Below are 10,268 nucleotides of genomic sequence, written 5' to 3' on the forward strand. Positions count from 1 at the left end.
TCACGTCCAGTATGCCCCACTACCTGCTTAGCCAAACCGTCTACAGTATCTATGACATGTGGAGATGCATCAGACCACGTAAACACTTCACCATCACTGTAGTGTTAAAGATTAGTGTAACAACCAGTCACTGACAGTAACTGGTCACCCGCAGCTTAACCTTTTTCTACTGCGATGTACACCAGGAGCCAAACAGACACACACAAGGCAGATGTTTTTGGAGAGGTAGTATCAGATATCTAGCTAGTACAGAGAGAGATTAATGACGAACAATGAAAAACCCATTCTGCTCTGCAGTCTCTCTCCCTCTTATGCTGAAAATACATTTGTCCCAGGAGGAGTCCCAGTCGTATTAGAGCTCCCAGCTAGCCAGCCTCCATGGAACAGCACAGACCCTAATCAGCTCTGACAGCGTCAACATTGAACCAATTAAGGACAGGCAAAAATAATCTAATATTCTGTCTCCCACACCAGTGATCCAAGCAAAGATTTAGCTTGCTACTGCTGCCAGTCAGTCGGCCACTCAAAAAAAACAGTCGGTACAAACATACATCATCCTTCACTCAACACGGCCAACTGGGCATTTATCTCCATACCGCGAATCCTACTCTTGTGAGAGACTGTCAGGCTGAAAGGCTGACATTTCCCTTTGGAAAGAGAAGGGGGGAAAAACAGGCAGAAAGGAGAGAAGGGGAAAAAACAGGCAGAAAAGAGAGAAGGGGGGGAAAACAGGCAGAAAGGAGAGAAGGGGAAAAACAGGCAGAAAAGAGAGAAGGGGAAAAACAGGCAGAAAAGAGAGAAGGGGAAAAACAGGCAGAAAAGAGAGAAGGGGGAAAAACAGGCAGAAAAGAGAGAAGGGGAAAAAACAGGCAGAAAAGAGAGAAGGGAAAAAACAGGCAGAAAAGAGAGAAGGGGGGAAAAACAGGCAGAAAGGAGAGAAGGGGAAAAACAGGCAGAAAAGAGAGAAGGGAAAAAACAGGCAGAAAAGAGAGAAGGGGAAAAAACAGGCAGAAAAGAGAGAAGGGGAAAAAACAGGCAGAAAAGAGAGAAGGGGAAAAAACAGGCAGAAAAGAGAGAAGGGGAAAAAACAGGCAGAAAAGAGAGAAGGGGAAAAAACAGGCAGAAAGGAGGGGGAAAAACAGGCAGAAAGGAGGGGGGAAAACAGGCAGAAAGGAGGGGGAAAAAACAGGCAGAAAGGAGGGGGAAAAAACAGGCAGAAAGGAGGGGGAAAACAGGCAGAAAGGAGGGGGAAAAACAGGCAGAAAGGAGGGGGAAAAACAGGCAGAAAGGAGGGGGAAAAACAGGCAGAAAGGAGGGGGAAAAACAGGCAGAAAGGAGGGGGAAAAACAGGCAGAAAGGAGAGAAGGGAAAAAACAGGCAGAAAAGAGAGAAGGGGAAAAACAGGCAGAAAGGAGAGAAGGGAAAAAACAGGCAGAAAAGAGAGAAGGGGAAAAAACAGGCAGAAAAGAGAGAAGGGGAAAAACAGGCAGAAAGGAGAGAAGGGGAAAAAACAGGCAGAAAGGAGGGGAAAAAACAGGCAGAAAGGAGGGGAAAAAACAGGCAGAAAGGAGGGGGAAAAAACAGGCAGAAAGGAGGGGGAAAAAACAGGCAGAAAGGAGGGGGGAAAAACAGGCAGAAAGGAGGGGGGAAAAACAGGCAGAAAGGAGGGGGGAAAAACAGGCAGAAAGGAGGGGGAAAAACGGGCAGAAAGGAGGGGGAAAAACAGGCAGAAAGGAGAGGAGAAGGGGAAAAACGGGCAGAGAGGAGAGGAGAAGGGGGAAAACAGGCAGAGAGGAGAGGAGAAGGGGGAAAAACAGGCAGAGAGGAGAGGAGAAGGGGGAAAACAGGCAGAAAGGAGAGGAGAAGGGGGAAAACAGGCAGAAAGGAGAGGAGAAGGGGGAAAACAGGCAGAAAGGAGAGGAGAAGGGAAAAAACAGGCAGAAAGGAGAGGAGAAGGGAAAAAACAGGCAGAAAGGAGAGGAGAAGGGGAAAAACGGGCAGAGAGGAGAGGAGAAGGGGGAAAACAGGCAGAGAGGAGAGGAGAAGGGGGAAAAACAGGCAGAGAGGAGAGGAGAAGGGGGAAAACAGGCAGAAAGGAGAGGAGAAGGGGGAAAACAGGCAGAAAGGAGAGGAGAAGGGAAAAAACAGGCAGAAAGGAGAGGAGAAGGGAAAAAACAGGCAGAAAGGAGAGGAGAAGGGAAAAAACAGGCAGAAAGGAGAGGAGAAGGGAAAAAACAGGCAGAAAGGAGAGAAGGGAAAAAAACAGGCAGAAAAGAGAGAAGGGAAAAAACAGGCAGAAAAAAGAGAAGGGAAAAAACAGGCAGAAAAGAGAGAAGGGGAAAAAACAGGCAGAAAGGAGAGAAGGGGAAAAAACAGGCAGAAAGGAGAGAAGGGGAAAAAACAGGCAGAAAAGAGAGAAGGGAAAAAACAGGCAGAAAAGAGAGAAGGGGAAAAACAGGCAGAAAAGAGAGAAGGGGAAGAAACAGGCAGAAAAGAGAGAAGGGGAAAAACAGGCAGAAAGGAGGGGGAAAAACAGGCAGAAAGGAGGGGGAAAAAGAGGCAGAAAGGAGGGGGAAAAAACAGGCAGAAAGGAGGGGGAAAACAGGCAGAAAGAAGGGGGGAAAACAGGCAGAAAGAAGGGGGAAAAACAGGCAGAAAGGAGAGAAGGGGGAAAACAGGCAGAAAGGAGAGAAGGGGGAAAACAGGCAGAAAGGAGAGAAGGGAAAAAACAGGCAGAAAAGAGAGAAGGGAAAAAACAGGCAGAAAAGAGAGAAGGGGAAAAACAGGCAGAAAGGAGAGAAGGGGAAAAACAGGCAGAAAGGAGAGAAGGGGAAAAAACAGGCAGAAAAGAGAGGAGAAGGGGGGAAAACAGGCAGAAAGGAGAGGAGAAGGGGGGAAAACAGGCAGAAAGGAGAGGAGAAGGGGGGAAAACAGGCAGAAAGGAGAGGAGAAGGGGGGAAAACAGGCAGAAAGGAGAGGAGAAGGGGGGAAAACAGGCAGAGAGGAGAGGAGAAGGGGGGAAACAGGCAGAAAGGAGGGAGAAGGTGGAAAACAGGCAGAAAGGAGAGGAGAAGGGGGGGAAACAGGCAGAGAGGAGGGAGAAGGGGGAAAACAGGCAGAAAGGAGAGGAGAAGGGGGGGAAACAGGCAGAGAGGAGGGAGAAGGGGGAAAACAGGCAGAAAGGAGGGAGAAGGGGGGAAAACAGGCAGAAAGGAGAGGAGAAGGGGGGAAAACAGGCAGAGAGGAGAGGAGAAGGGGGGAAACAAACAGAAAGACAAAGGGGGGGGGAAACAAACAGGCAGAAAGACAAAAAAATGCAGGGGTAACTACTAAACAAAAAGAAACAGAGGGGTCCCGTTGACTCTAGATAATTACCCTGCACAGCAACATAGGATTTTACAAGAGGGTTAAACTCTTGAGAATCTCCCCTGAGGACGAATGCAGCTCCTGTGATCAGCAAACAGAGGGGGCTGGGGCTCAGGGCTAAGGCTCAGGGCTAAGGCTCAGGGCTAAGGCTCAGGGCTAAGGCTCAGGCTCAGGGATAAGGCAGAGGAGGTTGAGAGGCAGGTTAAGGACACATTGGTATGCAGCACAGAGAGGATATGTATTAACATCAGACTAAAGCAGCCGCCACTGCAGCAACCCTCTCTCCCCCTCCATCTGCAGGTCTTTTTGTGCTCTGTTTGGAAGGTAGGGGGCAGGGAGAGAGAGGAAAGGAGAATGAGGAGGAGGAGAGAGAGGTGGGGGGAGGAGGGGTAGCGAGGATAGACTGGCAACCAGGTGGTCATGCTTATAAAAGGGAATGAGCATTCTTCAGGACAGGTCATGTTATTCTATGGGGTTAAGAAACTGAGGGGAGTGGGGAGGGGGGAGCAGTGCCTCCCAAACTGCACCCTATCCCCTACACAGTGCACCAATTTAGACCAGTGCCCTATGGGTTCTGGTTACAGTAGTGCACTATATAGGATAGTGTGTCATTTGGGACAAATCCCAGAATGACAAAATGGTGTCATCCCCTTAGGGCTGGGACAACAACGAGGAGAGAGGATAACGTCCCCTTAGGGCTGGGACAACAACGAGGAGAGAGGATAACGTCCCCTTAGGGCTGGGACAACAACGAGGAGAGAGGATAACGTCCCCTTAGGGCTGGGACAACAACGAGGAGAGAGGATAACGTCCCCTTAGGGCTGGGACAACAACGAGGAGAGAGGATAACGTCCCCTTAGGGCTGGGACAACAACGAGGAGAGAGGATAACGTCCCCTTAGGGCTGGGACAACAACGAGGAGAGAGGATAACGTCCCCTTAGGGCTGGGACAACAACGAGGAGAGAGGATAACGTCCCCTTAGGGCTGGGACAACAACGAGGAGAGAGGATAACGTCCCCTTAGGGCTGGGACAACAACGAGGAGAGAGGATAACGTCCCCTTAGGGCTGGGACAACAACGAGGAGAGAGGATAACGTCCCCTTAGGGCTGGGACAACAACGAGGAGAGAGGATAACGTCCCCTTAGGGCTGGGACAACAACGAGGAGAGAGGATAACGTCCCCTTAGGGCTGGGACAACAACGAGGAGAGAGGATAACGTCCCCTTAGGGCTGGGACAACAACGAGGAGAGAGGATAACGTCCCCTTAGGGCTGGGACAACAACGAGGAGAGAGGATAACGTCCCCTTAGGGCTGGGACAACAACGAGGAGAGAGGATAACGTCCCCTTAGGGCTGGGACAACAACGAGGAGAGAGGATAACGTCCCCTTAGGGCTGGGACAACAACGAGGAGAGAGGATAACGTCCCCTTAGGGCTGGGACAACAACGAGGAGAGAGGATAACGTCCCCTTAGGGCTGGGACAACAACGAGGAGAGAGGATAACGTCCCCTTAGGGCTGGGACAACAACGAGGAGAGAGGATAACGTCCCCTTAGGGCTGGGACAACAACGAGGAGAGAGGATAACGTCCCCTTAGGGCTGGGACAACAACGAGGAGAGAGGATAACGTCCCCTTAGGGCTGGGACAACAACGAGGAGAGAGGATAACGTCCCCTTAGGGCTGGGACAACAACGAGGAGAGAGGATAACGTCCCCTTAGGGCTGGGACAACTACGAGGAGAGAGGATAACGTCCCCTTAGGGCTGGGACAACAACGAGGAGAGAGGATAACGTTCCCTTAGGGCTGGGACAACAACGAGGAGAGGATAACATCCCCTTAGGGCTGGGACAACAACGAGGAGAGAAGATAACGTCCCCTTAGGGCTGGGACAACAACGAGGAGAGAGGGGAGTAAAACATCACCTTGGCAATGTCACCTCCTAGAAAAACTCAAATCAAAACAAAAATAAAGCAAGCGGGAGAAAGTTAAGTATGAAAGGAATTGGCACTGGCTCAGACTCCCCGTTTGTCATGCAGATTTTAGCCAAGTTCTATTAGATAAGAGAAAGGGTGTTTTTGAAGTCCTCCATCTACAAAGATGTGGAAATGCTTTAGAATAGACAGAGAGAGACTCTTGATTGAAGTGACTGGGGTGGGATAGGAGGAGAGGAAGGATGGCCCCCAAGAGGGCGCTATGAAGTGTCATCGGTGTTGAAACAGACTTCTGACGGAGCCAAGCTAATAGGCAAACCCAAGGATTTTTCAAAAGCAGTGCATAATAAAGGCAATAATTTGCCATTTGGGATGCAGTCTTATACGCTGTCAGTGACGTGGGTCTCCCTAGGAGTCCTATACACTGTCAACAGTGACGTGGTCTCCCTAGGAGTCCTATACGCTGTCAACAGTGACGTGGGTCTCACTAGGAGTCCTATACGCTGTCAACAGTGACGTGGTCTCCCTAGGAGTCCTATACGCTGTCAACAGTGACGTGGTCTCCCTAGGAGTCCTATACGCTGTCAACAGTGACGTGGTCTCCCTAGGAGTCCTATACGCTGTCAACAGTGACGTGGGTCTCCCTAGGAGTCCTATACGCTGTCAACAGTGACGTGGGTCTCCCTAGGAGTCCTATACGCTGTCAACAGTGACGTGGTCTCCCTAGGAGTCCTATACTCTGTCAACAGTGACGTGGTCTCCCTAGGAGTCCTATACTCTGTCAACAGTGACGTGGGTCTCCCTAGGAGTCCTATACGCTGTCAACAGTGACGTGGGTCTCCCTAGGAGTCCTATACGCTGTCAACAGTGACGTGGGTCTCCCTAGGAGTCCTATACGCTGTCAACAGTGACGTGGGTCTCCCTAGGAGTCCTATACGCTGTCAACAGTGACGTGGTCTCCCTAGGAGTCCTATACGCTGTCAACAGTGACGTGGTCTCCCTAGGAGTCCTATACGCTGTCAACAGTGACGTGGGTCTCCCTAGGAGTCCTATACGCTGTCAACAGTGACGTGGTCTCCCTAGGAGTCCTATACGCTGTCAACAGTGACGTGGGTCTCCCTAGGAGTCCTATACGCTGTCAACAGTGACGTGGTCTCACTAGGAGTCCTATACGCTGTCAACAGTGACGTGGGTCTCCCTAGGAGTCCTATACTCTGTCAACAGTGACGTGGTCTCCCTAGGAGTCCTATACTCTGTCAACTGTGACGTGGGTCTCCCTAGGAGTCCTATACGCTGTCAACAGTGACGTGGGTCTCCCTAGGAGTCCTATACGCTGTCAACAGTGACGTGGGTCTCCCTAGGAGTCCTATACGCTGTCAACAGTGACGTGGGTCTCCCTAGGAGTCCTATACGCTGTCAACAGTGACGTGGGTCTCCCTAGGAGTCCTATACGCTGTCAACAGTGACGTGGGTCTCCCTAGGAGTCCTATACGCTGTCAACAGTGACGAGGGTCTCCCTAGGAGTCCTATACGCTGTCAACAGTGACGTGGTCTCACTAGGAGTCCTATACGCTGTCAACAGTGACGTGGTCTCCCTAGGAGTCCTATACGCTGTCAACAGTGACGTGGGTCTCCCTAGGAGTCCTATACGCTGTCAACAGTGACGTGGTCTCCCTAGGAGTCCTATACACTGTCAACAGTGACGTGGTCTCCCTAGGAGTCCTATACGCTGTCAACAGTGACGAGGGTCTCCCTAGGAGTCCTATACGCTGTCAACAGTGACGTGGTCTCACTAGGAGTCCTATACGCTGTCAACAGTGACGAGGGTCTCCCTAGGAGTCCTATACGCTGTCAACAGTGACGTGGTCTCCCTAGGAGTCCTATACGCTGTCAACAGTGACGTGGTCTCACTAGGAGTCCTATTCGCTGTCAACAGTGACGTGGTCTCCCTAGGAGTCCTATACGCTGTCAACAGTGACGTGGTCTCACTAGGAGTCCTATTCGCTGTCAACGTACGAGCAGAGCAGAGCCGAGCAGGAGGCAGCAGGTGTTCCAACCATCCATCCACACAGCAGAATACTGTTTCAGTCAGTCACACAACTCAAATGGTTTTTTGGAGTCGTTGTTCCATTGTAGTTTGTCCCAAACTAAGCCATGCCATGCATTCCCATTTTGATGTCTCTGAAAAAAAACTAATTTTGGATTTACATTTTTTCTATCAAGGCTAAGAACCGCTTTACTGTCGTCCCAAATTACCTGCATGTTCCAAGAAACCAGTCCGAGCTGACTTCAGTCTGAATGTCATTCAGATAATAACAGAAGCCTTATTTCTAAATGAATGGCCCACGGATAGACAGGATGGACCAGAGAGACAGTGTATAGTAGTATATTTTTTAGGGGAGGGAAGGGGGGGGCAAACATTTGACATCACTTAAAGATTACAGCTTGTAAAATGGTGACTGAAATGAAGCCACAATTTGTAGAAATGTGCATCCGTTTTTCCGACTGTCAAATAAAAAAAATTTGGGGGGGGGGGGGGGGGCTGTTTTCTTGTCATACTCTGAAGCCTTGCTCTCACTCCCCCTAGACCCTTCCTGATGACCTCTGTGCCAAATTAATGCTTGTCTTCGCTCCACTTTTGTATTGTAATATGTACAATTTCATATCTGTAAAGTGGATAAGATGTGGCAAAACTGAAAAAAAATATCTTTTTTTTCCTTCCTTAAAACATATATTTTTAAATAAAAATGGTTACAATTAATTTCTTCGGTCTGATTTCCCAGCCCCCCATGAGAACTGGTTTTAAATAAGTGATGCTTATTACATGACATTGTCCCTCTTCAAACTGTCTGTCTGTCTTGGTGATGCTTAAATCATCAATGCAGGATTCAACCCCAACCAAGAGTTGGCATGGTGATCTAGTCCAACAGAATCCTCCAATCATATCACGCCATGGTGATCTAGTCCAACCGAATCCTCCAATCATATCACAGCATGGTGATCTAGTCTAATAGAATCCTCCAATCATATCACAGCATGGTGATCTAGTCTAATAGAATCCTCCAATCATATCACGGCATGGTGATCTAGTCCAAAGGAATCCTCCAATCATATCGCGGCATGGTGATCTAGTCCAAAGGAATCCTCCAATCATATCGCGGCATGGTGATCTAGTCCAAAGGAATCCTCCAATCATATCGCGGCATGGTGATCTAGTCCAACAGAATCCTCTATTACATTGTACTCATCATCTTGTCCTGCAGGCTAAATATGTCGTAAAATGGAGACGATGCCTTCCTGTTTATTAGACAACGGCCATTAGAATGATTTCTATGTATTCTACAACAGGTGGTGACATTACAGTAGAGGGTTTGTTATGAGAGAACAGATATTTCCGCAGGGTAAAGAGATTAGATATCATTCCATGTCCAAAATGGCACCCTTGTTACCTATATTGTGAACTAAATCCAATAGGGCTCTGGTCAAAAGTAGTGCACTATATGAAAAATATGGTGCCATTTGGAAGGTAATCCCCAAGATTACATGCAGCCCGATTAACTCCCATCAAAACGGACGGGACATTTGTGAGAGTCTTCTCCAGTCAAGCAGTTCCAACAACCACCATAAACACACAATGATTGACACTGGTTGAAAGTGATTATTTAAAACAAAAACAGAGAATGACGAGGAAAGACTAAAAGTACCTCAAGAGTTTAGCTGGAGGCTGAACGTGTCCCATTTTATTTGGTACATTATTTTCTTTTAAGCGTAACTTTTTTCCCCCTTCTTTTTGTTCTGCTTGTTACTGTGAAAGAGGGTCTTTGCGTCCCTGTTCTGGAACATGCTACTGATTGTTGTGTAGCTGTTATATCGTTGGTAGATTTCAGGAGGACAGGGGATTGGGTGAGGCAGCATGACACTGATGTAAAGAAGATGACAAAGGTTGTGTCCTAAATGCCACCCTATTCTCTTATCCCTTTATAATGCATTACTTTACCAGGGCCATAGTGCTCCGGTCTAAAGCAGTGCACTATATAGGGAATAGGGTGACACAACCTTAACCTACAAGACAGGGTAAAGTCAGACTTAGCAAGCTCACCTACACGGTAGGTGTGTGCAACGAACACACATAACAGCAGCCAAGGTGAACAATCTCCATGGCTAATGTACCACATCCACCCTTCATGACAGACAAGGACAAAGGTAATGTACCACATCCACCCTTCATGACAGACAAGGACAAAGGTAACTACTGAGTAATGCAATCCTCTTCCTTCAGACAGAGAGTCAGGCAGGGCGCAGAGTCAGGCAGGGCGCAGAGTCAGGCAGGGCGCAGAGTCAGGCAGGGCGCAGAGTCAGGCAGGGCGCAGAGTCAGGCAGGGCGCAGAGTCAGGCAGGGCGCAGAGTCAGGCAGGGCGCAGAGTCAGGCAGGGCGCAGAGACAGGCAGGGGACAGAGTCAGGCAGGGGACAGAGCGTCAGGCAGGGGACAGAGTCAGGCAGGGGACAGAGCGTCAGGCAGGGGACAGAGCGTCAGGCAGGGGACAGAGCGTCAGGCAGGGGACAGAGCGTCAGGCAGGGGACAGAGCGTCAGGCAGGGGACAGAGCGTCAGGCAGGGGACAGAGCGTCAGGCAGGGGACAGAGCGTCAGGCAGGGGACAGAGCGTCAGGCAGGGGACAGAGCGTCAGGCAGGGGACAGAGCGTCAGGCAGGGGACAGAGCGTCAGGCAGGGGACAGAGCGTCAGGCAGGGGACAGAGCGTCAGGCAGGGGACAGAGCGTCAGGCAGGGACAGAGGGGACAGAGCGTCAGGCAGGGGACAGAGCGTCAGGCAGGGGACAGAGCGTCAGGCAGGGGACAGAGCGTCAGGCAGGGGACAGAGCGTCAGGCAGGGGACAGAGCGTCAGGCAGGGGACAGAGCGTCAGGCAGGGGACAGAGCGTCAGGCAGGGGACAGAGCGTCAGGCAGGGGA

At 50.1% G+C, this 10,268-nt stretch overlaps 1 pseudogene; it reads right to left on the bottom strand.

Moving 5' to 3' along the window:
- LOC120042726 overlaps positions 1–10,268 on the bottom strand; it is a 278,307-nt pseudogene that overhangs the window by 152,130 nt on the left and 115,909 nt on the right.

This window comes from Salvelinus namaycush, unplaced genomic scaffold, assembly GCF_016432855.1.
Source record: "Salvelinus namaycush isolate Seneca unplaced genomic scaffold, SaNama_1.0 Scaffold76, whole genome shotgun sequence".
In the NCBI taxonomy this organism is placed as follows: Eukaryota; Metazoa; Chordata; class Actinopteri; order Salmoniformes; family Salmonidae; genus Salvelinus; species Salvelinus namaycush.